Source organism: Lissotriton vulgaris, chromosome 7 (assembly GCF_964263255.1).
Source record: "Lissotriton vulgaris chromosome 7, aLisVul1.2, whole genome shotgun sequence".
Lineage (NCBI taxonomy): Eukaryota > Metazoa > Chordata > Amphibia > Caudata > Salamandridae > Lissotriton > Lissotriton vulgaris.
Window position 1 is genome coordinate 1,165,558,720 of NC_141695.1, and position 26,229 is coordinate 1,165,584,948.

At 46.4% G+C, this 26,229-nt stretch overlaps 1 protein-coding gene across 1 annotated transcript in view; it reads left to right on the plus strand.

Moving 5' to 3' along the window:
* NDFIP1 (Nedd4 family interacting protein 1) overlaps positions 1 to 25,624 on the plus strand; it is a 266,509-nt gene extending 240,885 nt beyond the window's left edge. The window contains exon 8 of the mRNA XM_086931641.1: positions 24,300 to 25,624. The gene's annotated coding sequence lies outside the window, so the exon portion shown is untranslated. The remainder of the gene's footprint in view (positions 1 to 24,299) is intronic.
* The last annotated feature ends 605 nt before the right edge of the window (positions 25,625 to 26,229 follow it).

Consider the following 26,229-nt stretch of genomic DNA (forward strand, 5'->3'; position numbering starts at 1 on the left):
TCATCCCCTTTCAGAGCCCTAATTTCTTGGCACCAGTGTTGGTTCTATCATGGCTCTGCGTATCTGGCGCAGAAAAGCTGTGTATCAGAACGGACGTCAGCGCGCAGGGGCGGCGTCGAAGTACTCTGATGACGTCATTCCAGCGCTAACGACGCCGACGACGGACGCGGAGCCGCAGACGACGCCTACCGACGCGCAGGGGTATTGCTACACAAAATTTTCCGGATCCAGTCTGACGCCTGGGGATATTCTAAGGTAAGGAATCTATCACTAACTAATGTCTCTTACAGATATATCGTTACACAAGTAGTAACTTGTGCAGCGGGAGGGACCAGGACACCAGTTACTTTGAGCACTTCACACATCACTTCGGGCTACTGTTCTTGCGAGGGCGGTGCTGGTGACGGTAGTTCGGTCTATCTCCTCCTCACGATTGTTACCCTCACTCCCTACCCCCTTTTAGTTGTTAGACTCAATTAGTAAAGTAACTGCCACGTTTTCTTTTCTCTTCTTCAAACCGGGCGAGACGGTGAGACCGGGCTGTAAAGACAACCGAAGACAAAGCAGGAAGATAACCGAATCCCCTGGGACATTCAGAACTACATGTTCAACTGCCTTGTGAAGAAAAGCCTAAATAAACTTACTGTTCAATACCTTAATAGTGGCTCCTTCTCTCCTTGTATACCCATAAGGTTACAGTCACCCTACCTGCCCGCCAGATGGCATCAGTTCTTTCAGTCTGCAGGAGGACTGCAGCTCGCTCGTGGGTAGAAAGGAGCGAAAAGAGGAAAGAGATAGAAAAGAAAAAGAAAAGGGATAGAGAACATAAGGAGACTTCAATGTCATCTTCCAACCATAACAAGTCGCACCAACGTGCAGGGGTCCATGAGTCAGACGGTCGGTCATCACCACTCCGAGGGAGGGTCTCACCCCCCCCCCCCCCCCCCCCCCCCCACACCAGACTGATATTTCAGGACACCAGGCTCATACCAGACTTCCCAGCACTTGATCTCAGGACGTCAACTGAGTGAGTCCACCACCAGCTGGGTCAGCAGAAACTTCCCGGTCCAACATCTGTCGCAGTAGGGCTTCCCGTTCTGCTCAGAGTTCCTCTTCGAAAGGCTTCGCCTTGGCCCCCCTCCTAGGGACTCGTCTCCTGCCCGATCTCCACAGCCTTCCCAAAGCTGGTTCTCCCTCCGTCGCGTCTGATTCTTCGGTCACTGTCTGGGAATTCCCAAGGACAGCCTCCGCTTCTGGCAAGTTACGTACCCCATGGGTTTCTTTATTCCAGACGAAGGAAAGGTGAAATGGATGCCCCCATCTATAGCGTATCCCCTGTTCGTGGAGGAAGGTTGTGTCTAGCAGCAACCTCTTACGCCTCTGAAGGGTGAGGGGCGAGAGGTCTTGGTACACCCCCACCTGTAGGCTCTCGAACTCTACTGTTGGACGGTCACGTGTGGTGGCCATAATAATCTCCTTCTGCAGATAAGAATGTAGGCAGGTCAAAGTGTCCTGTGGCTGGCCGGGGCCCGAGGCAGGGCTCCCGGCGTGATGCGTGCGATCCAGCGTGACCTCCTGGTCCCTCAGTTCCGAAGCCATGTGTTTAGAGAAGCGGAGAACTCAATCTTCTAGTTTGCCGCTGTCCGCTTAGAGTGATACGCCCTTGATGCGAATGTTGGAGCACCTCCAGCGGTTCTCCAAATCTTCCACCTTAAGATACAGTGCCTGATGTCGCTCCCGGAGGTCAATGAGTTCCTGGGCCTGTTCAGCTAGCTCTTCCTCTCGCCTGTCCCCATTGCGCTCCAGTGTATCCACTCTATCTCCCACCTTACCGAGGTCCACTCCTAGCTGCTTAATGTCAGAGGCCAGTTCTTGTTGCAGCCCACCGAAGGCGTCCTGCAGCGCTCCGAAGAGCTGTTCCATGAATTCCTTTGTGACAGGGTCAGCAGCATGCCCTGTGATTGAGTCTGTCGTGGCATCTCCAGTGTGCCGCCCATGAGGGTCATTGCCGAGTCCCCCAGTCTTCTTCCCACCCGGTTTCTGGACCAGGTCTTTGATGGAGGATTCCCTGCTCGGGAGTTCCTTTTTTGGCTCTCTGGGTGGCCATGGCCCGCAGCTCGCAGAGGGGCGGCCAGTGTTTCTACAGCTTTCATCGAGCCCCTTCACTGGCAATGTCGCTGATTTCCTGTGACTCCTGACGCACCCCCGACCAGCCACCAAGAGAGGTGGACAGGACTGTCACCACTTCCAAGCTCTGGGCCCTTGACCCACCAACCGGGACCGTTGCAGTAGTTCGGGGGGACCGCCCAAGGTTGCAAGGGACCTGCTCACTCCACCTCCCCCGTTGCAGCCGGCGCGAGGGTGCCACTTGTTCACGGCCTTAGGGAGTGCAGGCGAACGCTGCAGGGCCAACTCCAGATCAGGAGTCCCACAGCGCTTCCCCTTGCACCGCTGGTTTTCCACAAAACAAGCTGTGTGTATCTGCGGCCCCACCGCTTCAGGACTCACTGCTGTGCAGGGCCCCACCACCAAGCCTGCGGCCTCAGCCGCGACGTTCAGCTGCCAGATATGTCTATCCCGGAAGTTAAGGCGGCCCCCGGTGTCCTGGCCGCGCTTCCGCCACAGGGCCAGTCATAAGCAGGTTCCCCAAGGGCAGCACTCCGCACCCCTGACGTTTTCCTCACTCTGTCAAGCCGCCAATTGCCACCCTAGGGGCCCATGTTGCGAAGCCCCCTCTGTCCAGCTGCTGGGTGATCAGATGCACCACCCCCGGTGTAGAGGGCCACACAAACTCCCCAGGCGCATTCTCACCTCTGGGCTATCCCACCGCCCTGTCTGCTCCTCCACTGCGGGGCCTGTCTCTTAGCACCTCCCAGTGCCGTCACTGTGAGTCCGTGGTGTGGCAGTTCATAGGGGCTTCCTCGTCGGAGCCGGCGCCTCCGACTGGTTGGGTGTCCCCGCAGATGATTAAGGCTACCAAAAGCATGGGCTCTGCGCTGGTCCTCTTCTAGCACTCGCCTTGCAGCGGCCTGCACGTCTCCGCCGCCACAGTACCCCGGGAGCTGCAGCGGCCGCTCAGCACTAGGCTCCGCCTTCCTCATCGGGTTTACAGGGTCTGTCTGTGTTCCGGGTGACCTGAGAACGTGATCTTGTACTTTACCAGTTTATCGCCTCGGCGAGCGGAGACCCTGAAGAACGGTGCTACTCTGCCGCCATCTTGGCCACGCCCCCCGGCGACAACATTTTACATAACAATTTTTTGCCCCTATGGTCGAATACAAAAAATATATATATATATACACCATGATTCTTCTTATCACAGGGGTATTTTTTGTTACCTATTTTAAATGTGTGCCGACCAATCATCAATTCACATGATAAAATCTAATAAAAGATACATGAGCATGAAGTAAAGCACGCATTTGTGAAATGTGACCAGGATGGTGCGTAAGAGTAGTGGTTGTTTATGCAACTGTGAATTTCGAGTTAACCATGATATCATGGTCGAGAGGGTGTTTTGTAAAATATGTTCTTTCTTGCTTACTGGCTTATATTTGGACGCCAAAAATAGAGACAAATTCAATTGATAATAACAAATGTTTTTCTGTTTTGTGTTCTCACACTTCTGCTGATATAAACAGTCGCTCACGTGTGTGGTTGGTCCTCTCTGTCGCCCGCAACAAGAAAACAGCTTGCCTTTCAAATTAACCCATTCTGGTGATTCCTGTGGGATTTGACCCAGGCTCTGCAGGAAACAAACTAAACCCATTCATTTCTGAAAACTAGACACTCCTTGGATTCCAGGGTGAGGTGTTTTGCGTGGATCCCTCTGCACACCACTTATTTAGCTTGACCTAGCGTCTGCAACAGGAAACTTCAAAATTAGGACAATAGTGAGAATGTGATAATCACAAGCTAAAGGTTTTGATTCTTTACCAACAAGTGTGTTACATCCACCCACATATGGTGTGCTGTAATTATCAGGGGATAAGTGGGAATGCAGGGCAGTTTTGCCATTGGCCAGTATTGGCAGATATTTCTATTACATAAGGGTGGCCAGAAATTTGATTTTATATTTAAAAAAATGACATTTGTGGGACAATCGAGGTAAGATAATGTGCTATTATCAATAAAAGCCACACAAGTCAAGATGATTTCCCCCCAGTCTCCAGTTCACAGACGTACCTTTGGATGGTTGGGCTTCCTGGGTGAGGCTCATCCCAGTTCCTAAATATACCATCAAGTCAGTTAATCAAAATGTCTGCTTTTTAAAGGCATATATGTTGCCCTTTCCTTTGTCTAAATGTTCATACTTTACAGAAAACCACCTATTGCACCCATACCAAGGCACACTAATCTGACCACTACTCCCAGCCGTCCATCTAAAAGGTTGGTTTGGCACATGGACCACATCCATGTGGTCCTTTGGTCATGTGGTCCATGTGGTCATTGATGACTTTTCAAGGTAGCAACTTAATTAACGTGCTCACTTTTGCGACCGATCACTCACATAACACACTGACTTCCACCTCAGAGCCACTTCACCGGTATTTTAGAAAACACAAACTGCACTGAACACTTTACCACCATACACCTTGTAAGTTGCATAGTACTCTTGCTACCTCTTGCAACATGAGCGCACCACCACTCAGTAAAACTCTAGCCACACAATCACACTTCCACAAACCAAAATGCCAGTTACCCAAAGTCCTTCACACTGTTCAATTCACCCTCAGCCATGTCACTTCTCTAAAATCAAGATAGTTTTCAGTTATACCTATTATGACCACACATTTGAAACAAATGTACTTGCAAAACTGACTTCCTTCACTTAGGCTAAATTTACCTGTTAAAGAACAGTGGGGGTGAAAGGTCCATAAAAAATAAAAGTCCGGACCAATGAGCATCACCAAAAAACTTCCTCCCTCTAAGAGTCTCCCAACATTTTCACTTTGTGTGGTTCAAATTGAAACAAGGTAGTACAGGGCAGAATTTGAGGGAGGCTGGGAACAGTTGTACCCGGTCTCTGACTTCATTCTCTTTCTGGCACAAACTGCACACCTGCGATAAGGTTGGTGTTTTCTTCCCTTTTGTAGGAACAAGTTTGGAAAATGGTTGCCCAATCAACCGTGAGATGCACTCTAACTTAGTGTACTGAGCTCCAACTGAACCGAGATTGCTGATGACTTTCTCAAATTCAAAAAAACACATCTTCATCTGGTAGTTGAACTGTAATGTACAAAATACATGTTGTAAGTTGCGAATTGCTTCAGGTGTTCTAACAGATTCTTATACCAATTGAAGATCCCATGAGCAACATTGTAAGGATGAACTATCTGGCTATGCTTGTCAACCTCACCCATGTGTTTATTATAGTAAACAGCACAGTTAGGCTTCTGCACTTCAGCCATTTAACCGTACACTGACTCTAGTGGTGGTGTCTCATTACGTACTGGTTTCAAAAGCTACACTTGCCCGTTGTCTTGGCACTTGATGGATAGCAGGTCTTCGCAGTAATAGGCACTTCTTCACACAGTTAAAAAAACAGCTCAATGGGGACCCATATTCTATTGCTCCTGATTGTTCCACAAGCAGGAGTGACTATAGAAACAACTCCCTTCCAGTACTGGACACACAATATCCCAAACAATTGTTTTACTGGTACCTAAAGACTCGGGCAGTCCAGTGGTGAAATTATGCAGTCATTTGCGGAGTTTACTGAGAGGATGTAGGTGCAGCTGGTAGATCTTCCATAAAGTAGTCAGAAATTAATATAAATCCAGCCTCTCTTGCTTGTGATGTACTGCTTAAACAGCAGTCATCCCTTGTTAACCACCAAGGGTTACTTTCTTGCCAAATGTTAAAATCTCTGATGGAGACTTCAAGCCACACATTCCTCACCTTTTAAATACTCCCTTACGTCAGACTAGATCTCATATCTTTTCAGCAGCACCTTGCTCACTGGTAGGCGGCGCTGTGCAAATCCACACTGACTCCATTCTGCTCCAAAAAATGACTTACGGATCTACATATGCACCAACCCTGCATGCGGATGTAGAATAATTTATTTCCGCTGCACCAAACGCGAATCCGGAGCTTCATCCATGTCTCCCCGAGACATTTACCCCACTCTTTTTCTTCAGTGTGCAAGGCATGTCGTCCTCATAAACGGCAGGCTTTAAGCCTTGTAGATACTGTCCCAAACAAATGTCTGTGACAGATCTCCACAAGGTATAACTGTGGCGTCTGGGGTTAAGCCACAACTTCAACACCTGCAGCGACTGCGCCGATGAATCCAAAGGCCACCAGGCACTCCGAAGCAAAACTTAACATGAGCAAGCATAAAAAGACTCTTTGCCATGTTCTGCTCCCTCATGCCACTTTTATTTGAGCAGGCGCAGGGGGGGTGCACACCTCTCGGTCTCGCTGTCAAAGTTGCCCGACTTTGGAGCTGATTACGCAACTGGTTCCAGCACAACAATAGTTTGCGGGGCCTACAGCCACTGCACATCAGATCGAAGAGTTCTGCCCAGCTTGCTCCTGCTCTTCGGATACCTGCCGACTCCCTCTGACACGCTTTCGGGTCCTAAGGAGCAGAGAGGCCTCTCATCTGGAGTACTGCTGCAGGTTCACCCTCTGCTCTATTTAGACCCTCTGAGCAAGTCTAACCTCTGGCTTTTGTCCCAACCCCGCTTCTAGCACCACAACCTACGCCGGTCTCGGGCACTTCGATGCCAATCCCGACTCTATTGACACTAGAGAATGAGCCCCAATAGTTCTCTCTGACGCCGGTCCAACTTTGACCAACGTCATGCCAGAAGCATTCTCCACCCCCCCCCCCCCCACCCCACCCCTCCCACCCCCCACTTGATTTACCACCTGCACAAGGGAGAACACACACTCTGCATTTGTCTTTTTGGAAGGGACTCTGACAATGACCATAACCTAGGTAATGAGTTTGCTCAACCCTACCAGGATGATAGTTGGTAGAAACGGGTCTCTTCTCACTCACAGCCCGGGCCACAAAAGAATATGCTTCCTGCTTCATGGTAATGCAGCTGAAGTTCTTGACTTCTAGCTCCCTACCTTGGAGGTTAAAACCAACATCTTGACAGAAGTCCTCAACTAGGGCTAACTTATTCTGAGCCCCTTCTTCATTTAACAAGGCACTTTAATGGGGGCTTGGACCAAGTCTTGTTCTGGCCCCCCAGTCAAATGACAAATTTCCAGGCACCATTGCCCTGCTTTTCTCTCCTAGCACTCTTCACCTGAAAGAATAGTGGTGGAAGCCTCCATGAGCCGATCTATTTACAACACATTTCCTGCAACTCCCTCTGACCGGGAATCTGAGCAAGTAGAAACGTTTGATAAACATGTCTTTTCTTTCACCAGTCTGGCCCTTTGATCTGTTAACGCCAGCTGCTGGTTGGGACGCTACTTCCATGCCTTTTGGGATTCTGTGGTACAATTCCTCCCTGGTGTGGCCAAAGACCTTCGTCTTGTTCTTGCTCAAGCGAATCAAGATGGTCGAGATGCAGTCAAGTACACAATTCGTTTTGGTTTGTACACAACCAATTTCCTTGGGTGGGCCATAGGCACCAGTGTTGCCATTCAACGCCATTCGTGGCTGCACTCGACTGGGTTCTGAGGTGAAGTCCAGTCCTCTTTGGTTGATATGCCCATTGATGGGACTCGCCAGTTCAGGAACAAGGCTGATTCTGCGCTAGAGCATTTAAAGGAGAGCAGGGCTAGAGCTTACTCTCTGAGCTTTTCTACCTCATCTCGGTCAACTGCAAGAATTCCACTGCTCCGTTCATGGGTTTGGCTGAGTTGCTCCATACTGCCAGCATGTCCAGCATCCAAAACGAACTCAGCAGTTTCGCGGTGAGGGCGAGGTGCCCACCATGCCTGTGGCTAGGATGGGGCCGCCTCCACAGCCCCAACTGCCAAACCTCTTTAGTGTGCCCTTACAGGTTCACAGCAACCTCATGGGTTCTACAGATAGTTTACAGGGACTACGTCTTATCCTTCCTTTCTTCCCCACTGCACCTTCCACTGCTTCCCCCTCCCCCAGCGCCTAAAGGAGGACCATCTCTCCATTTTGAGGCAGGCCCTACTGGACAAAGGGGCTATTGAGAGAGTAGCTTCACCTCCGATAAGTCCTGGTAGCTATTGCCCGCAACTGTCTGGTCCTCAAGAAAGATGGAGGCTTGCTGCCTATTTTAGCCCTGCACCTTCTCAACCCCTTCTTCCCCAGGGAGAAACTCAAAATGTTCACCCTAGGCCAGGTCTTGTTTGCCCTCGCCTCAGGGGACTGGATGGTGTCATGGGACCTGCAGGAACCCTATTTCCAATTATCTGTCCTGGCTGCCCACCAGCACTGCCTGTGGTTTGAGGTGGAACAGGATCATTTTCAGTTTGTAGTGCTCCCCTGTGGTCTCACCATTGCCCCCCAGGAGTTCACCAAAGTGATGCCGGTGGTGGCAGCACACTTTTGGAGGTCAGTGGTGTTGGTCTTCCTCTACCATAACGACTGACTGTTAAAGACAGGCTGCCTCTCTGAAAGGATCTTCTGTTGCAGCAACAAGGCATGGTTCCGGGCTTTCACAATCTCACCTTTCATGCTCGGAGATGGAGCGGTAGCAGCCGAATGCCTTTGACCTTCCCCTGGATGTGGTTGATGTTATCTTGGCAGCCAGGCGTCCCTTGATGAAAACTGTATATGCCTGTCTTTTGCACAGATTTGTGGTTTGATGTGGCACACACAAGGTTGACCCCTTCAGGCTAAGTTATCTGACGTGGTGTTTGTATTTTCTCTTGCCTGGCAATGCTTTCCTTTGAGCGTGGTTAAAGGTTATCTTTTGGCCATTTCGGCCTTATGGTTGCCGTATCAACCCTCATTACTTTAAGTCACCAGTTGTTATACGATTCTTGAAAGGACTACAACATGTTTCCCCCTCCTGCCTTTGTCATGCCCCAATGGGACTTTAATCTAGTCCTCTCTTACATGATGTGCATTGTGTTCGAGCTGCTTCATAGTTTTCCTTTACGGCGCCTTACTATTAAAAGGTTCCTCATTTCTAGCAACACGCACAGTGAGTAAATGAGCTTCAGTCTCTGTGTTAATCCACCATACACTACCTTCTTCCCAAACAAATTGATTCTGCAGAAGCGGGCATCAATTCTACGTAAAGTTGTAACGTTGTTTTCGAGACATATGGGCAGCAGACCACAAACTATTGAATTAGATCGCCATCTGGTGGTGGGCCCGGATGATTACACTTTGTTGTTGTTTTGGAAGAGTCTTTGTCTGTTGGATGACTCCTCCCTTAGATTGTAGTGCACATGGGCATCGACTTCCTCTTCAGATTGTTTTTTTCCGCCATCGAGCTCGGATGTGTTCATTGTTCAGTCCCGTTACCGATCTCCTTTCGAATTCATCAAATCAATCATAATACCATTGGCATCGTCGTCAACAGTGATTCCGGTTACCAGCGTCGAAGAAAGGCTTCACTTCTCGATTCCAGCGTTCGTCTGGGCCGTCGGGCCCAACTGCGCCATTGGGCCTTTGGCTCATGGAAAGAACACCTTTCAAGAAGTGCCCTCGGTGTGGACACAAATTCCCTCACACCGATCTTCATGGGGTTTGCAATCTGTGCTTCTCTCCAGAGCACGCAAGTCGATACTGTGAGGCCTGTGCTTTGTTCCGGTCCAAGAAAATCATCAGGGACCGTCGAGCTCGAAGAGTAATGGCGCAGTCATCTTCATCGACACCAGACCTAGTCATAGACGAGGCTCCGATTGAAGTAGACGCCGAAGAACAGCAGCACGAAGATATCGCTTCCGAAGCAGAGGATTCAGCTTCTGGAGCCGAGGATCAATCCAAAGATGACTATCTTCCAGCTGGTCAACAGGTCGTGAGTACAGACGTCGACCCTGTTCACCCCACCATACCGGGACAGGCTTCGGTTCCACCTCCACCTTCGGGTCCAGGTGCACACCGACCAAAACCTTCTGACACCACGTCTTCTGGCTCGGCAGCGAAGAATATAAAAAAGCCTCCAGTCGACTCAGGCTCGAGTCAGTCTGTCGGTCCCAAAAAGCAGAAGGTCCTTAAGCCAAAATTAACACTGGCACCAAAGCATCCTTCGATACTGAAAGTAGTCGAGCCGAAAGCAAATTCGGCACCGAAAGAGGTTCCCAAAGCTACCGAACCAAAAACCACCCCGGTTCTGAAAAATGTGGACCCGAAGACGGTTCTGGTACCGAAACATACTTCGGCTCCGAAGGTAGATGAGTCCAAACGTACTCCGGGAACAAAAACTCTGAATCCAAAGAGCATGGATCCTAGGAAAAAGTCTTCGGACCCGAAACCAAAACCTGCTCCAAAGACAATAGACACTGTTAAAGCTAAGCATTTCGGCCCCAAACCAAATAAATCGGCGCCGAAAAAGGATTTTCCAGTAGAAGAGCTTTTCAAACCTGATCCAAAGCAAAAGACTCTTCATATTAATCCAAAGACTGGACATATCACTTCAGTGCCTGAAAAGAGGAAAATGGATTATCCTAAACCACTGCCAGTTCCTCTAAAAAAGCATGCTCAAACTTCATCCATAAGTATTCCTTCACCAGAAGTAGAAATACCAGTAGATATTTCTCCTGTACATTCACCATCTAGTACAGTCTTTTACCACAAGATAAGAATGATGGGGATAGCTACTCACAAGAGGTAGAGCATGAACATCACATAGGCGACATTAATGACCCAAATGATATTCCTGGGCCATCAGGTGACCCATGTGAAGATTAATTATGCACCAAATGCACCAGATCTGCCACAAGACGATGTATACCCGTCTAGACCATCTCCCCCAGATGGCACTATTGGGTTTACACAGCTCATTCATAGAGCAGCCACTTTCCATGGAGTCGACTTACACACAGATACAGTAGAAGAAGACTTCCTGATGGACACCCTGATGGACACACTAATGTTGTCACATAAGACCACAACCACACTTCCAATACTTAGTGGAGTGGTAAGACATGCACCTGAAATATTTAAAACCTAGTTAGAGCCAGGGTAATTCACTCCAGACTAGAAAAGAAGTACAAAGCGGCTCCAACTGATCCAGCATACCTTAAAGGACAGTTGCCATTGGACTCACTAGTAGTGTCAATTGCGAGAAAAAGAGCTAACTCGCAGACAACAGGGGATGCTCCACCCCCTGAAGTCTAAGCTTTTAGATACTTCCGGAAAACGCACCATTTCACAAGCAGCCAATGTCTGGAGGATTGCTAATCCTCAAGCTTTGTTAGCAAGATATAATCAAGCTCATTATGATGAGTTAGAGTCACTCATGCAACACTTGCCAGAACAATATTAAACCAGGGCTTCTGACCTAATACAGGAAGGCAAGGTTATTACAAATACCTCCATACGCTGTGCACTAGGCACAGCAGACACAGCCTCTAGAGCAATAAATACAGGGGTATTGTTGTGTAGACATGCATGGTTACGCATCTCTGGGTTCAAACCAGAAGTACAAGCCAATATCTTAAACCAGCCATTTGACCAACATCTTTTCGGTCCATCAGTCGATAGTGCACTAGAAAAGATGAAAAAAGATAGACACTGCAAAATCCATGGGAGCTTTACAAACACAAGCCCATAGACCTTCCTTTCGTCGCTCCTCATATAGGGGCGCCTCTAAGGGTTTCCAAACCGACAATATCTCCTCTTCTTACAAAGCGCCCAACCAAACCTCGCCCAGTAAAGGATATTATAGAGGAGGATATAGAGGAAACAACAATAAGGGCAGAGGTAGAGGAAACAACAATCACAACGCCTCTACTCCCAAACAGTGACTACCCTTCCATCCCCCCAGACCATTACACTCCTGTCGGGGGGAGGTTACAACAGTTCCTACCTGTCTGGAACTCCATCACCACAGACAGGTGGGTAAGACAAATAATTCAGGGAGGTTATTGCCTGGAGCTCACTTCCACTCCTCCGACAATACCACCCAGGCAGCGTCCCATGTCACAAGAACACCTCATACTGCTAAGACAAGAGGTGGCATCTCTAGTACAAAAGAATGCAATAGAACCAGTCCCAAAACAACATCAAAACACAGGAGTTTATTCTCTATACTTTCTCATACCCAAAAAGGACGGGTCCCTTAGACCTATTTTAGATCGAAGGCCCCTAAACCTGTACATACAATCAGACCACTTTCATATGGTCACACTACAACAGGTTCTACCGTTGCTAAAGAAGGGCGACTTCCTTGCCACATTAAATCTCAAGGACGCCTACTTACACATTCCCATCTATCAATCGCTCAAAGTACCTGCAGTTCATTTTAGAAGGTCAACACTACCAATTCAAGGTACTCCCTTTCGGAGTAACTACAGCACCTCGAGTGTTCACAAAATGTCTAGCGGTAGTAGCAGCACACTTAAGAAGAGACAACATTGATGTCTTCCCATACCTGGGTGACTGGTTAATAAAATCCAAGTCATACATCCAGCCACAACACTCACTACCAGCTCGAGTGTTCATGCAACTAATAGAAATGATGGCATCTTGCATTTTCATAGAACCATATGCAAGACAAATACGCCCCATACAAGAGTGCTTGGCACGTCAGTGGAATGAGGCTCAGCAACAAATAACAGATCTGGTGGTGGTAGACGACCGGACATATCGCTCTCTGCAATGGTGGAACACCAAAAATCTTTCCAAGGGCTGTCCGTTTATAGAACCTGTTCCACAAATGATACTAACCACAGACGCATCTCTCACAGGATGGGGAGCGCATTTACAAAGACACACAGTACAGGGTACATGGACAATGCAACAAAAACTACTCCACATAAATCATCTGGAGTTACTAGCGATTTTTATAGCTCTAAAATCGTTTCAGCATTACCTATCAAACAAAGCTGTAGTAGTCCGGACGGACAATATGACAGCAATGCATTACATTCAAAACACACTCCCTACAGCTCTCCTGGCTGGCGCAGAGCATATGTAGGTGACCCATTCCTCAGAACATTTTTCTATTGCCAGAACATCTACCAGGAGTTCACAATTAAGTTGCAGTTAAGTCGTCAGAGACAACAGATACACAAATGGGAACTGCATCATCAAGTTCTTCAGCCCTTTTTCCAAATGTGGGGTCAACCAGAGATAGATATGTTTGCTACAAACCCCAACTCCAAATGCCCAAGCTTCACCGCCAGATACCCACACCCATTATCCAAAGGCAATGCGGTATGGATGAACTGGTCTAACAAATTTGCGTACGCTTTTCCACCTCTCCCACAAATTCCATTAGTGGTACGCAAGCTACAGCAACATTCTCTCACATTAATTTCCATAGCACCAACGTGGGCAACACAACCCTGGTACACCACGCTACTAGAGCTCTCAGTAGTACCACATCACAAACGAAAACTCTCCCCACATCCACTGACACAGAACCATGTAGAGATTATGCATCCAGACCCCTTGCAGCTCAATCTAGCGATTTGGCTCCTGAGGTCTTAGAATTTGGATATCTAAATTTACCACCTGATTGCATGAATGTCATAAAAGAAACAAGACGCCCTACCACTAGAGCATGTTATGCAGCAAAGTGGAAAAGGTTTGTTGTATATTGCACAAATAACAACATCAACCCCTTAGATGTTTCCATACAAAACCTCATATGCTACCTGTTACATCTGCAAAGATCTAACTTAGCGTATTCCTCAATCAGGTTACATCTTGCTGCTTTAGCAGCATATCTTCAAAACAGACAACATTTGTCATTGTTTAGAGTACCTGCAATCAAAGCATTTATGGAAGGACTCAAAAGAATAATTCCTCCCAGAATACCACCATCTCCAGTGTGGAATTTAAATGTTGTTCTCACAAGACTTATGGGTCCTCCTTTCGAACCATTACATAAGTGTGAATTACAGTTCCTTACATGGAAAGTTGCATTTTTAGTAGCTGTTACCTCACTTAGAAGAGTAAGTGAGATCCAAGCAGTAACAATTCAAAAAACATTTATACAACTTCATCACAATAAAGTGGTTCTTAAAACAAATCCAAAGTTTCTGCCAAAGGTCATTTCACCTTTCCATCTCAACCAATCTATTAAGTTGCCAGAAAGAGCTCTCCATACATTAGATGTAAAAAGAGAGCTTCTCTACTACATTTATAGGACGAAACCTTTTCGTAAAACTAAACAACTGTTTGTGTCTTTTTCTCCTCCGCATAAGGTAAATCCTATTTCAAAATCAGGCATTGCAAGATGGATTGTTAAGTGCATTCAAATTTGTTACCAAAAAGCAAAACGCACTCTATCCATCCCCCCTGGGGCTCATTCTACCCATACATTAGGGGCATCTATGGCATTCCTAGGAAATATACCATTAGATGACCTCTGTAAAGCAGCTACGTGGTCGACTCCGCACACAATTACAAAACACTACTGTGTAGATGTGCAGACAAAACAACAAGCAAGTGTGGGCCAGGCTGTACTCAAAACATTATTTCAAACTACTGCAACAGATACGGGTGGTCTCCGCTAAGGGAGAAACTGCTGTGCAATCAATGCAATAGTGTGTGGTCTGCAGCCCATATGCCTCAAACGGAAAATGCTACTTACCAGTATGCATCTGTTCTTGGCATGTAGGGCTGCAGAACCTCACACGCCCACCCGCCTCCCCGGCTACCTGTATCTATTCCAGTATTAACTTATTTAGATACACAACACATTGTCATCTCTATCTGTACTCGTACAACGCCATCATTTGCCCAATGGCGAAAACAATCTGAAGATGGAGTTGATGCCCATGCGCACTACGATCTAAGGGAGGAGTCATCCAACAGACAAAGACTCTTCCAAAACAACAACGTGTAATCATCCGGGCCCACCACCAGATGGTGATCTAATGCAATAGTGTGTGGTTCTGCAGCCCTACATGCCAAGAACAGATGCACACTGGTAAGTAGCATTTTCCTTCACATCTGTCAAATCATCACACTGCTGTTGTTCTGTGCTCCACTTCACCCCTTTGAGGAGGAGAGGCTCCATCGTTTGGATCCCAAAAGAGAGCTTAGCTTGCACATTGATCTTACCAAGGACAACGGGGTGGATGATCAGCTCTTTGTGGGGTTCTCTGGAATGAAACAAGGCAAGGCAGTGCAGAAGAGAACAGTCTCCCAATGGACCATGCTCTGCATTAAGATCTGCTACACACTGGCCAAAAGCAGTCTTCCGAAGGACTTCATTCTCATTCTACCAGGGCCAAAGATGCTACCTTTGCATTAGCACATGCAGTCCCTCTCGGAGACCTATGGCAGGTACCTAGGTGGTGTCCCTTTTAATGCGTTTAAGAAGCACTATTATCTGGACAGTCAGATTCGCAGAGAGGGGCATTTTGTCCACACGGTCCTCTGGTTTGAGTTCATTCACGACCCACCTCCAAATAGGTACTGCTTTGGTATCTATTCAGAAGGTGAGGAATCTGCAGCTAGAAGTCTTCTATCAGATGAACAAGTTACTTACCTTTTGATAATGCTCTTTCTGGAAGAGACGGTAGCCGCATATTCCTCATCGACCCTCCAATTCACCTCATTCTGTGCTTGGACATTATCCATCATACCCCAAGTCTACTAATCTGCAGACTGGTCGCAACCTACTTGCCCTTGGGGGCTCTGCATCTGGCAGAGAGGTCACTGACGTAAGCGTGCAGGGTTGATGGCTATTTATAGGCTCCACACATCACCAGAGCAGAATAGTATCGGTACGAATCTGCACTGAGCCACCTGACAATGTACCTAGGTACTGCTGTAAAGTTTCTGGATCCAGTCTGACGCTTGTGGAATATTCAAAAAGTAACAAATATGAAACTAGATAGTCTCTGCCTGGAAACTTGCTCTTCTGGAACACTCCCTGCAAAGTGGTCCAGCATAGGATGAACTTTTTCCACTCATGGCAGCAGAGAATAATTGAGTACACCACAGTCGGTCGGTCTCGACCAGCAAGAGGACACAGAAGGTTTATACAGCATCCCTATCAACAGTTTAAGCCTTCTAAACTACTTCAACTCCTCAGACTAGCTGGAGCACACCGCTGCTTTCGTGAATGATTGGGCAGTAGCCTGTCCCTTTACTGCCTCAAATACTGCTCGACATGGAGTTTAGTGTGAACAGCTATCTCACAACCCACAAATAGACTAAAAAAACAATTGGCGTCTAATTACCTGTGTTCACAGAAAAACCTGCAACTCCAGAAAAAAAGCTTAAGAATAGCCTGGACTTCACCTTGGCTGATCGTTTACCCTTGCTCCAGCAGTCACAAGACTACAAGATTGAGGGTAAGCTTCATGTACCATTCTACTTGGAGCCTGCATTACTAGCTCAGCAGAAAAAGAACTTGACTTGGCAACAGTAGATGATTAACCATCTTTACAGGAATCTGAATCATCTGAGGATTCCGCTCTGACAGAGAAATAAGTGCCAGAACCCTCATCACCGTCAACCTCCTAGGCTTTGACAGTGTCTGAATCCGTCCTCGTTTTAAATTGGCTTTCATGGTCGTCTTTAATGCTGCAGCATATCTGTAAATGGGTGAACTGGAAATCCTGAAAAGAACAGTAAATCCAACACTTAAAGCCTGGAATAAAAAAGCACTGAAAGCTATCTGCAGTCGAACGTCTCTAGGTAGTAACAATATTGAAAACAATTCACACTGCATGGAAAAACACACACAAACAATACTTAAACACAATAAAATGTAAGGACAGTGAAAATTAACAAATCAAATTCAGAATGCAACAAATATAGCTAACCCTTTACCCTAACCTACCAAGTTTGCAAACCACAAAGAAGGCAACAGCTAATAACAATACAGTAACACATAGAGCTCTCAAATTGCATTCACACAATACCTGTAGAAACAAATTCCACATGGTAAATTAAATCTGTATATAATAAGCGCTGCGAGGCCTTAGGGTATGTGCGCGCTATATAAATATAATTTTTCATTTCATTTCATTTCATTTCAATAGCACATACATACAGTATGCACAGTAGAATATTTCCGTAACATTCAAAACATTCAAGGTAAGCAAACCACTCCCAGGGTCTGTTCATTGCAGCTTTTAGATGGGCCTGCCTGACCAGAATAGAGACACCGCCTACCATGAGGAGCCTGTGCAGTTTCCTCTCTACCCCTGATTGAGGCAGCAACTGACTTAGCTGTCCTGTCCTTTGGATGGCACTTGGAGACACTGGCCAGTGAGTGCCACAACTATTGCAGTGCCTGGCACCCAGGAGAAAGCAGGCTAGGCATGCTGCGTGGCAGTGGCGATAAAAGTATCTGAAGATGCTCCGTGCCGGCTAACATTTGCTGCACATGATTTAAGTAAGCAAACTTACAAGTCTGGAACAGATTCTCAGTCATTTTACACATTTACTTTGAAAAGAGAAAACTGCTCCAAATAAGTTGGCAAAAATAAAAAAAAACAAGCATTTACAATGCAATAGGTCTCGCAGCATTAAAGTTGGAGTTATTGGCATTGTGTAGGACAATGCGTTGCATTATATTTTTAGCAAACTTTGAATTGGTGAGCAGTGAGAGTGTGTGCAAGCGTATGCGGTCCTTGAAAGCAGTGTGGTAGAGCAGAGCTCCAAGTTGTACCAGCCTCCTTCGGCGTGGTTCCACGGCTTGTGTGGTGACATCACGGCGGGGCCGCCTCCCTTGACCACGTCCCCTCCCGCGGCTCCGTGCCGGGTCCAGTAGAGTGAAAGTAAACCTTAGCCGAAAAAATGGCTGCCGCGGCCGGGTACAGGAGTGCGTTCTTTGGGTTGCAAGCGTCCAGCGGGTCAGGGTCCGGGAATGCGAGTGGTGCCGAGCCTGGAGGTCATGCTGGCCTCCGGGATCCTGGCGGTGGTGGCAGGGAGCCGCCCAGAGCTAACTGGAGGGGCAAGCGTCTGCGTAAAGTGCGGAGCGTGGACTTGGATAAGCCGGAGGGCACCCCGGGGCTGGACCCTACAGATGCCCCGCTGTTCTTCCTGTCCGGTGGAGGCGGATTCCAGCCCGTGCTCCCGCAAGCCAGACGTGGAGCTCAGGATCTTGACACCAAGGACTGCGCCGGGGGTCCAGCTCTCACGGGAAGGTAAGAAACGAGCGGTGCAAGCGAGTCTGGTGTGGCCGGGGGAGCGTGTGGCTAGGGGGAGCGGACAGTGTGAAGTGCTAAAGTAATGTCAGTGAGCGGCCCTGGTGTGCCATGGGACAGTGTGAGTTGCTCATGGAGGCTCGCATAGAGTGGGAAGAGGGGTCACATTGTGGGGTACTGAATCGTGGTTGAAGAGCGATGGGTGCTGGAGGGGGATAGCAGACAGTGGGGACTACTTCGGGGTACCAGACTGGAATACGGAAGAAGGGTCGGACAGAGAGGGGTACTGAAATATGTACGGACAGGGTGATAAAGTGCACGGGATGAGCGTGAGGGAAGATCCAGGACCGGGCTGTCGAATGCTACTTTGAGTGGAGCCGCAGGATGTCTGTCTGTACAGCAATTTGTGTTGCAGTCTACTGAGCTCTATAGACTGGCTGCCTGCAGTGGGAAGAAGGGTCCTCAGTCTGGGGGCTGTAGGGGGGGGGGGGGGTGCTGTGTGAACGGAGCACTCCTGTGCGCGGTGATGGGCAGTGGAGCCGGCGGCGGAGGGGGGAGGGAAAGTGAAAGTAAGCAGCAGGCTTGCAGTGGAGACAGGAGATGGGTGCGCGAGGGTGTGTTTCAGGCATGCTGTCTGTGCGTGGCCCGCGCCGATCCGATTGCTGAGCCTGTGCATGCCCGTCTCCTGGGAAGCTGAGCCGGTGACTATAGGTATTTGGCGAGACCACGCTTTCGCGCGGTTATCGCCACAAGACCTAAAAATGACCTACTCAATATTTTTTAGCTTAATTTGTCACGGGCTGCATTTTTAAATATTCTCTATACATATTTTCAAGGACCACAACAACCCATGCCTTTTCAGGTGGAAACATGGTAGCTGTCCACCCATCAAAAACAAATGTTTTAAATCAGTGGTTCCCAAACTTTTTCGACCCGCAGTTCTGTTGACCTATTGGCCGTGGCTCCCCTTTATGTTGCTTTTGTTTTTGGGTCAAGTGTGTGTAGGGGGGGGGGGGGGTGTAAGCCCATACTTATATTTTTCTTCCTGAAAATAATTGGGAGCAAGCCGATGAAAGTATTGTAATCGTGGATGTAACAAAATACAATATAACAGTTGTTTAATAAAAAACTTCTGTCAACAAATGGCATTTCGTGACCACGCCCCCCCCCCCCCCGCCCCCCCCTTCCGCAGGTGCACATGAACCCCCCAATATTTTAAATCAAGAAAACTGGATTACATGGGATGACATTGTGAATTACAGTTTTGTGAAATCAAGAGCTACATCAAGCACATATGTTAGTTACTATGATAACAAGCAGGTTGTGCTAGGGTAGGTATTGCTTCCAGAATAATATCAGGGGTTAACCCCTTCCATGCTGATGATGAACCCCAGCCGTCATGCACTACGGTGCTCGTGTGCTGATGACGGCTGGGGTTCGTCACGGCCCGCCCCTGTTCCTGCTGTTTACAGTACACCAGGGGAATCGCGGCCGCATCGAAGGGGTTAAAGGGCTTTGCAGGCCCTGCACGTTATCATTTGTCATTGTTGACGCTGCGCTTGCTGAACCTGACCTTGGTCACCGTGCTTTTGTGGGTAAATTTGCATAATTATGTTGGTAAGGATACCCAACCACAACGTCAACAACTAAAGCATTCAACTACAGCAGCAGTCTCGCTGCAGGTGTTCACAGACACAATTTCCAATCCAGAACTTTAAGCATACAGTTCTTGCCTAAAGGTCTGTTAGTCTTGTTAGTTAAATGGAAGGAATAAACACCATTATGACATCCATAATACAGTGGGCTGCATGAGGTTTAAGGTGATCTGATGACTTTGGATCATGAAGTACACAATGCTCCGATACCTGATTTTGTTTTTAATCAGGTTTTGGGTATATACGTTTTATTGCCTCAGCTACCAGCACGTATTGAGCTATTAATGAAAGACCAGGATCCAAGCAAAGCGTCCTTGGTGACACAAAGCCACCTGTTAACCTTAATGTGGTACTAACCCATTACACAAGGCCTCCAACCACCCCAGGACCAACCAAGGACCCGAAGACACCCATGTTTAGAGCCACACGACAATAAGATTGTGGATTAAGAACACTCTACTAAATCTAACACTGTCTCGGGAAAAAAAGGATGTGGCGTTATGTCTAGAGCTGCTGACTTCGGAACTGGGAAACCAGGTTCAAGTCTTGGCACAACATCCTGTGATTCAGGGTAGATCACCTTATCTCTGCATGCACATGTGTAATGTAACTGGTGCACATGTAAAGCAGTCCAATACCTTCGGGTCAAGATTGTGCTATATAGAAGCCAACAAGAAAGAGGACACGTCCGCACCTGCTGCTCCCAGAACCAGGCTAAACCGCCATTCACGGCGCTCCACGGAATCTAGAAGCTTCCGGGTTCACCACAGGCGGCTGATGGTCGTGCCAGGCCCTTTAAGTTTAGCTAGGATGGAGGTGAGCCTCAAGAAAGCATAGTATCTAGTAACAGCATAATTGAGGAGCAGGGACACCCCCTTTGTGTATGGTTGCTGGGCAACAGCTTTGTGGGCTAGGAATAACATGTTTGCCGACTTCTCGGTCTGTGGAAAGCAGATGGTGCAGCTTGGTGTAAGGTTGATCAATTTAGCAAATACTAGATACTGAGACTGCAGATTCAGAATCCCTCTAACCCCCCCATTGCCTGGTTCAAGCCTGGTCTTCCATAGCCACCTAATGTATGATGTAGCTCGGGATTGAGGTGCACGTTGTAAACGTTATCGATATTGCTGTACTTGGCTTGCTGTGCGCTTAGCATGCATCTGTGTGCGGCCCCCTAGGCTAGTTTTGACGGCGCACCAGTGTGTAGCAGCGCAATGATAGGAAATGGCTTTTTTAAAAGAAGGGCAAGGGTAGATGTCAAGCCATCCGAGGGTCAGTAACACCTAATAAATATATTTGCCCCCAAAACATGAAATACCTGTGGGAGGCTGAATACAATAATTTTACGAAAAATTGAAAGAAACAAGATCAGACAAGTGGGCTTTAAACTTAGTTGAATATGGATATCGTATAGAGTTTCTAAAGAAACCCCCAACAGTAAAGCAAAGCAAAAAAATACAAATCTGAACAACCCAGTCTTACAATAACAGATACAAGACCTGCTCCTGAAAGATGCTATAGAAAAAGCACCATGCAAGAAAATTACCCAGGAATGTATTCAATATACTTTCTCATTCCCAAATGGAACTTAACTGGAAGCTCAATTTGGACTTTAGATGTTTTTTTATTTGAATTAAAAAAAATTCATCAAGGTCTAACAGAACCACAGTGTTGTATGTAAACAAACAGTTGAGACCATCATCTTATCCCATGTTGAATTTAGCCTAGAAATTTAGAATTAAGCAATTCCACAATACAAAACGGTGATACACAACACATACCAGGTGTAGAAAATGTTCAGTCAGACAGGTGAAAAAAGGAGATAATGATCGGAGCGCTGAAACTTTTCAGACACTCACCCCCAGTCACAGATCTGGGTTGTATCCATCATAGTTCTTTAGCTCACTTCGCCACCCCAGTGCAGACCCAGCCATATGCAAATCAGTCTTTACCCTGTGCCTCATGGGAACAGTCCAGACCAAACTTCCAAGCCACGTCTTCCCTGGACTAAACCAGTATTGTGGGACCAGTTTCAGGGTAACACCCCTCCTCAGCCAGGCTAGCTTGAATCCAGTGGCAAAGTAAGCAAGGGAGCTACGTCGGGGCATACCCTGCCAACTTAGGGCGAACAAAGCAAACGCAAGGAGGTGATGGATGGTGCGCTCAAACTTTTTAGACCTTCACCCCATCACAGATCTGGGTTGAATCCATCATCGTTCTTTAGCTCACTTCGCCACCCCAGTTCAGACCCAGTCTCAGAAAATCAGTCTTGACCCTGTGCCTCATGGGAACAGTCCAGCCAAACTACCAAGCCAGGTCTTCCCTGCACCAGAAGCAATCAGACAGGTGGGCATCAGTTACAAATGGGAGTTAAAGCAGGAGGTCCTAGATCACCTAATTAGTGTGTGCAAAAACAAAAGTAGGCATAGGCTTGCCACACGTGAAAATGCCAAAGCTTTGCATCCATGCATTACCATCCATAGTCAGTATGGAAGGCATTGTTGATAAGCTGGTACACTTAATATTTGTTGCAATCTAGCCTCGGGTATACCTCAATAAGAGTTCACCTATCTTCCATCACAGCTTATACTAAAGGGGTTCATCAAAAGGGCTTCATCAAAAGCACGTTTGCACAGCGTATTAAACGAAGAGATTTCAGGCTGCAGAAAATACCAGTAGTTTGAGACTCTTCTAGATTCAAATGTATCGTACCCCTTCCAACCCCACCACCCCCAAACCCCAATTGATGTCGGAAAATTAAAAAAATCTAAAAAGGAGTTCATGCATGAGGGCTTTCAATGGACGTCAAAGTGAGTAATACTACTCCACCCAGCCAACCTTTAAAAAGCCCATAGCTCTCACTATATCGACATTTTCTTTTGCCAATGCTTTTTTGCCAATACTGTGCAGCATCGGCCGAAGAGAGAAAGGCATTACTGCTACAAGCTGAGTCATTCTGTAGGCGCACACACTTGCTGACATGACGCATGCGCGTATCTGTAAGATGATGTAGACCCCAATTTTCTTTTTAATTTACCAATCTAAGATGGCGGCCGCCACTTAGATCGGGAAATAAAGATAATTATTTTTACTGCGCAAAAATGCTTTTGAGATAGCAGTACAGCCTTGCAGCATATAACAGTTGCTGCTTGCTCACCCCTCCAAATGAGAGAAAAAACAGTAAAATTACCATGATGGGTGCAGCAACGGAGGACTGGGTGATGGGGCGAGTCGGGGCAAGCAAAGAGGAGGTGGTGGGGTGTTTAAGAGAGCAAGCAATGGATGCACGCGAAAGCGCCATTTAAAATGTAGAACAACCCTGCAGCATTTTGCCGTTACCAGGCTCTCACAAAAAGGTGAACATTACAAAAATATGTATTCACAGGACTCCGAGGAGTGGGGAGCAACGCAGGAGCAGTTGAAGGGGAAGAAGCGATGCAGTATGGTTATTGGGGGATAAGGTGCACATGAGATACAGCTAGAAAACACAGGCCCGCTCTTAAAGTGCTTAATGGAAAAGAAAGAAAAGTTACGTTAATTCGAGTAATGGAACGTGTCAGTCTGTCGGAAGGAAGGTACAGCAGCTGCACACTTCAGGACCCAATCAAGAAATGACAGAACTATATACAGCCTGTGAATCTAGATGAGTCTCCAGCTTCAAAACCATACTGACAAGTAACTAACTGGTATATTTTCTTATGTAAATTGTAGGTCTGTAATTTACCGTTGCTCGTTTGTTTTGTTACCTTAAGTTATTTCAAGCACTAGCTTCGCTTAAATGAGTCGAGTACCCACTAGTTGAACGAGTGTGGCCATGATCCAGTTGCAGTGTTTCTCTGTGAGTTGCAATAGGCGTACGCCCGTCAGCAATACATGGACACAAGTAAAACTCTATTTTGCTGTTCTAGTAATCTTATGAGGAGGCCATTCCCTTTCTCAACAGCCGTTCCTTTCAGTTTATCCACAGTCAAAGCATATTTTATATTTAATTTGATAAGATTCAAGTCCTGTAAAATGCACTTAACCTTAGGAGTGTAAAATGCAACTGTTTGTACTCGATTGTCCATTGGTGTGCATATATTGGTCGCCAGATTGACTCGAAAAGTAATATTGTTGAAAGGTGTGATTTTTTTTAATACACATTTGCCCTCTTTGTGATAAGTATTTATTACTTTATTTCGATGTGAATTTACTACCCCTTTACTGAATACATCTGTTCGTCCTTTCCTGGATTGCGTATTGTCCTTGACTTCACGAATACTTTGTGCTATTTTGGATTTCCTTTACTACTTGATCTAATTCACAGATTGCATCAAGCAGACAAAATGTTCCAAGTTTCAAATAATTGTGAATGTGGCAAGCGAATTCATGCTGACGCAGGTAGCGTAGCTCGGCATCCTGTAGCTTCTCTGACCCAAGTACATTTAACTTTACTTTTAATACTCCGTATCTTTTCGCCAACAGAACATTTCTGGGCCAGGCCTTCCTGTATTTATGAATTCAACGTCAAGCGGCAACCGGACACCTGCAGGAAGTGTTAAAAAGCTCGGTGCGAAAAAGGAAACAAGATCAATTGCTTTACAAAGAACATATTAAAACTATCTAAAATAAAGTACTGTTGTAGAAAAATATTTCTTTATATTTGTTTCAAGGTGTACAATTTTAATAGTTCACGCAAAAAATCTGTATACATTGAATCGTTAGTGGCTACTGTCTGAAAAAGCTATTGCAATCAACTCTGTGATGTACTAATTAATATTAAATGCCTTACATTATTTTGTAGTCCTTTGGTAGCATGGAGTATGCCCCCGCGGCCAGTAGGGGTCAGTCTTGCTTTAATTTTTCTTCATACTAAAATTACGGTGGAAATCTCAATATTTCAGTGTAAAAAAAACGTATGAGGCTACCAGCCTTTCAAGAAGGGGTGTCAGGGGTGCGGGTCACGGAAGATGGAAATTACTTATTGTTATTGCGTAACTGAACACCAAACACGCGTGCTGTGAAAGAGTACAGTCTGTGTTGCACCCCGAAGTAAATTTAGGGTGGCTAATTGACGTTCTTGTGGTATGGTTTTGGTTGGCATTAAGCGCTTAGTGCTCGAGTTTGAATTATTGTAGCCCATATTCATAATCGTGCAGTGTAGCTTTACACATACATTGTACACTTTTTTGGATCGTGAAAGGATTGTTCAGTGCAACCCGTAAAGATGACAATGTAAGTATTAAGGTATTGCTGGGTTTGGAAACTCGTGTGGTGTTTTTGTTAGCCACGTTTCTGCTTACTGTGAAAATGGTAACCTTAACTTGAAAATAGCAATACAACGTGCTCAACCAGCTGCAACTGAGAAACCCGAGCCTCCGACGAGGACATCAGATAAGGGACAGTGACTGAATGCCAGGTGAGCTGTGCTGAGGGATGCACAGTGACGTCATTAAGCTGTGGCACACTTTAATTTTATTGGACGGGACTTCCACTGAGAACCTGTATATTTTCAAGCAGGAAATACCATTTCACACCCTGAAACTGCAGTAATCTATTTGAAGAAAATGCCTCGAGATCACCCTCCTAAAAGAGGGCCATAATGTGTGGATATCCTTGTTCTGTTTGTTTGCAGGCTTCTGAGACGAATTCCTAATATAAATGTTCTTTTTGCTTTTTAAAACTTGTGCATTATAAGTGTAAACTGGCATGCACTTTGTGCTTTCTGCCAAGCGGCATTTCACTCTGGAGTTTTACTATGTTAAAACTGTAAATATAGGACAACATTAATAAATGTCTCTAAAGTAGCAGTTTCCGTGACAGATTGGCGCCTTATTCGTGATCCTGATTTTTCTTCTAACTTGATGTTTATCCTCCTTAAAGAACAGTCATGCAAAATTCTTCTAGATTGAAGGATACAGGTGGTTTGCTTTTGCCGTTTACAGCATATGTGCACAGTCCCATTACAGCCTTATCTGTAGGGAATGGAAATCAACATTTTGCAATGAGAAAATTTTGAAGAAAGCAGCTTCTTAATGTGAATTACAACTGATTTATGATAATGTGTTACTGTTTGATGGTTTCGTGCCATAAGTTGAACAGCAAGTGACAGGTGTATGTTGTAAGTATGTAAGAGCAGAGAGCACAGCTGTAATCTGCATGGATTTAACTTCGAAAAACCATTTTGTTTCAGAGAGCAACACAGTTCTAAACAATGAGCACAGTGAAACATTGCGTTTATATATCAGCGAATGCTCTGTTGCAGCCAGACAGTCAAACACGTCCAACCAGTCCTGTGTTTACTCTTGATACATTTGTGCCTTATTTGGTCTTGTATATGGGAAAAACTGGAATAGTTGACATTCCTATTTCTGGTCAGGAATTTGTCTAAATGCTGCATGTGTGCTACATTGCT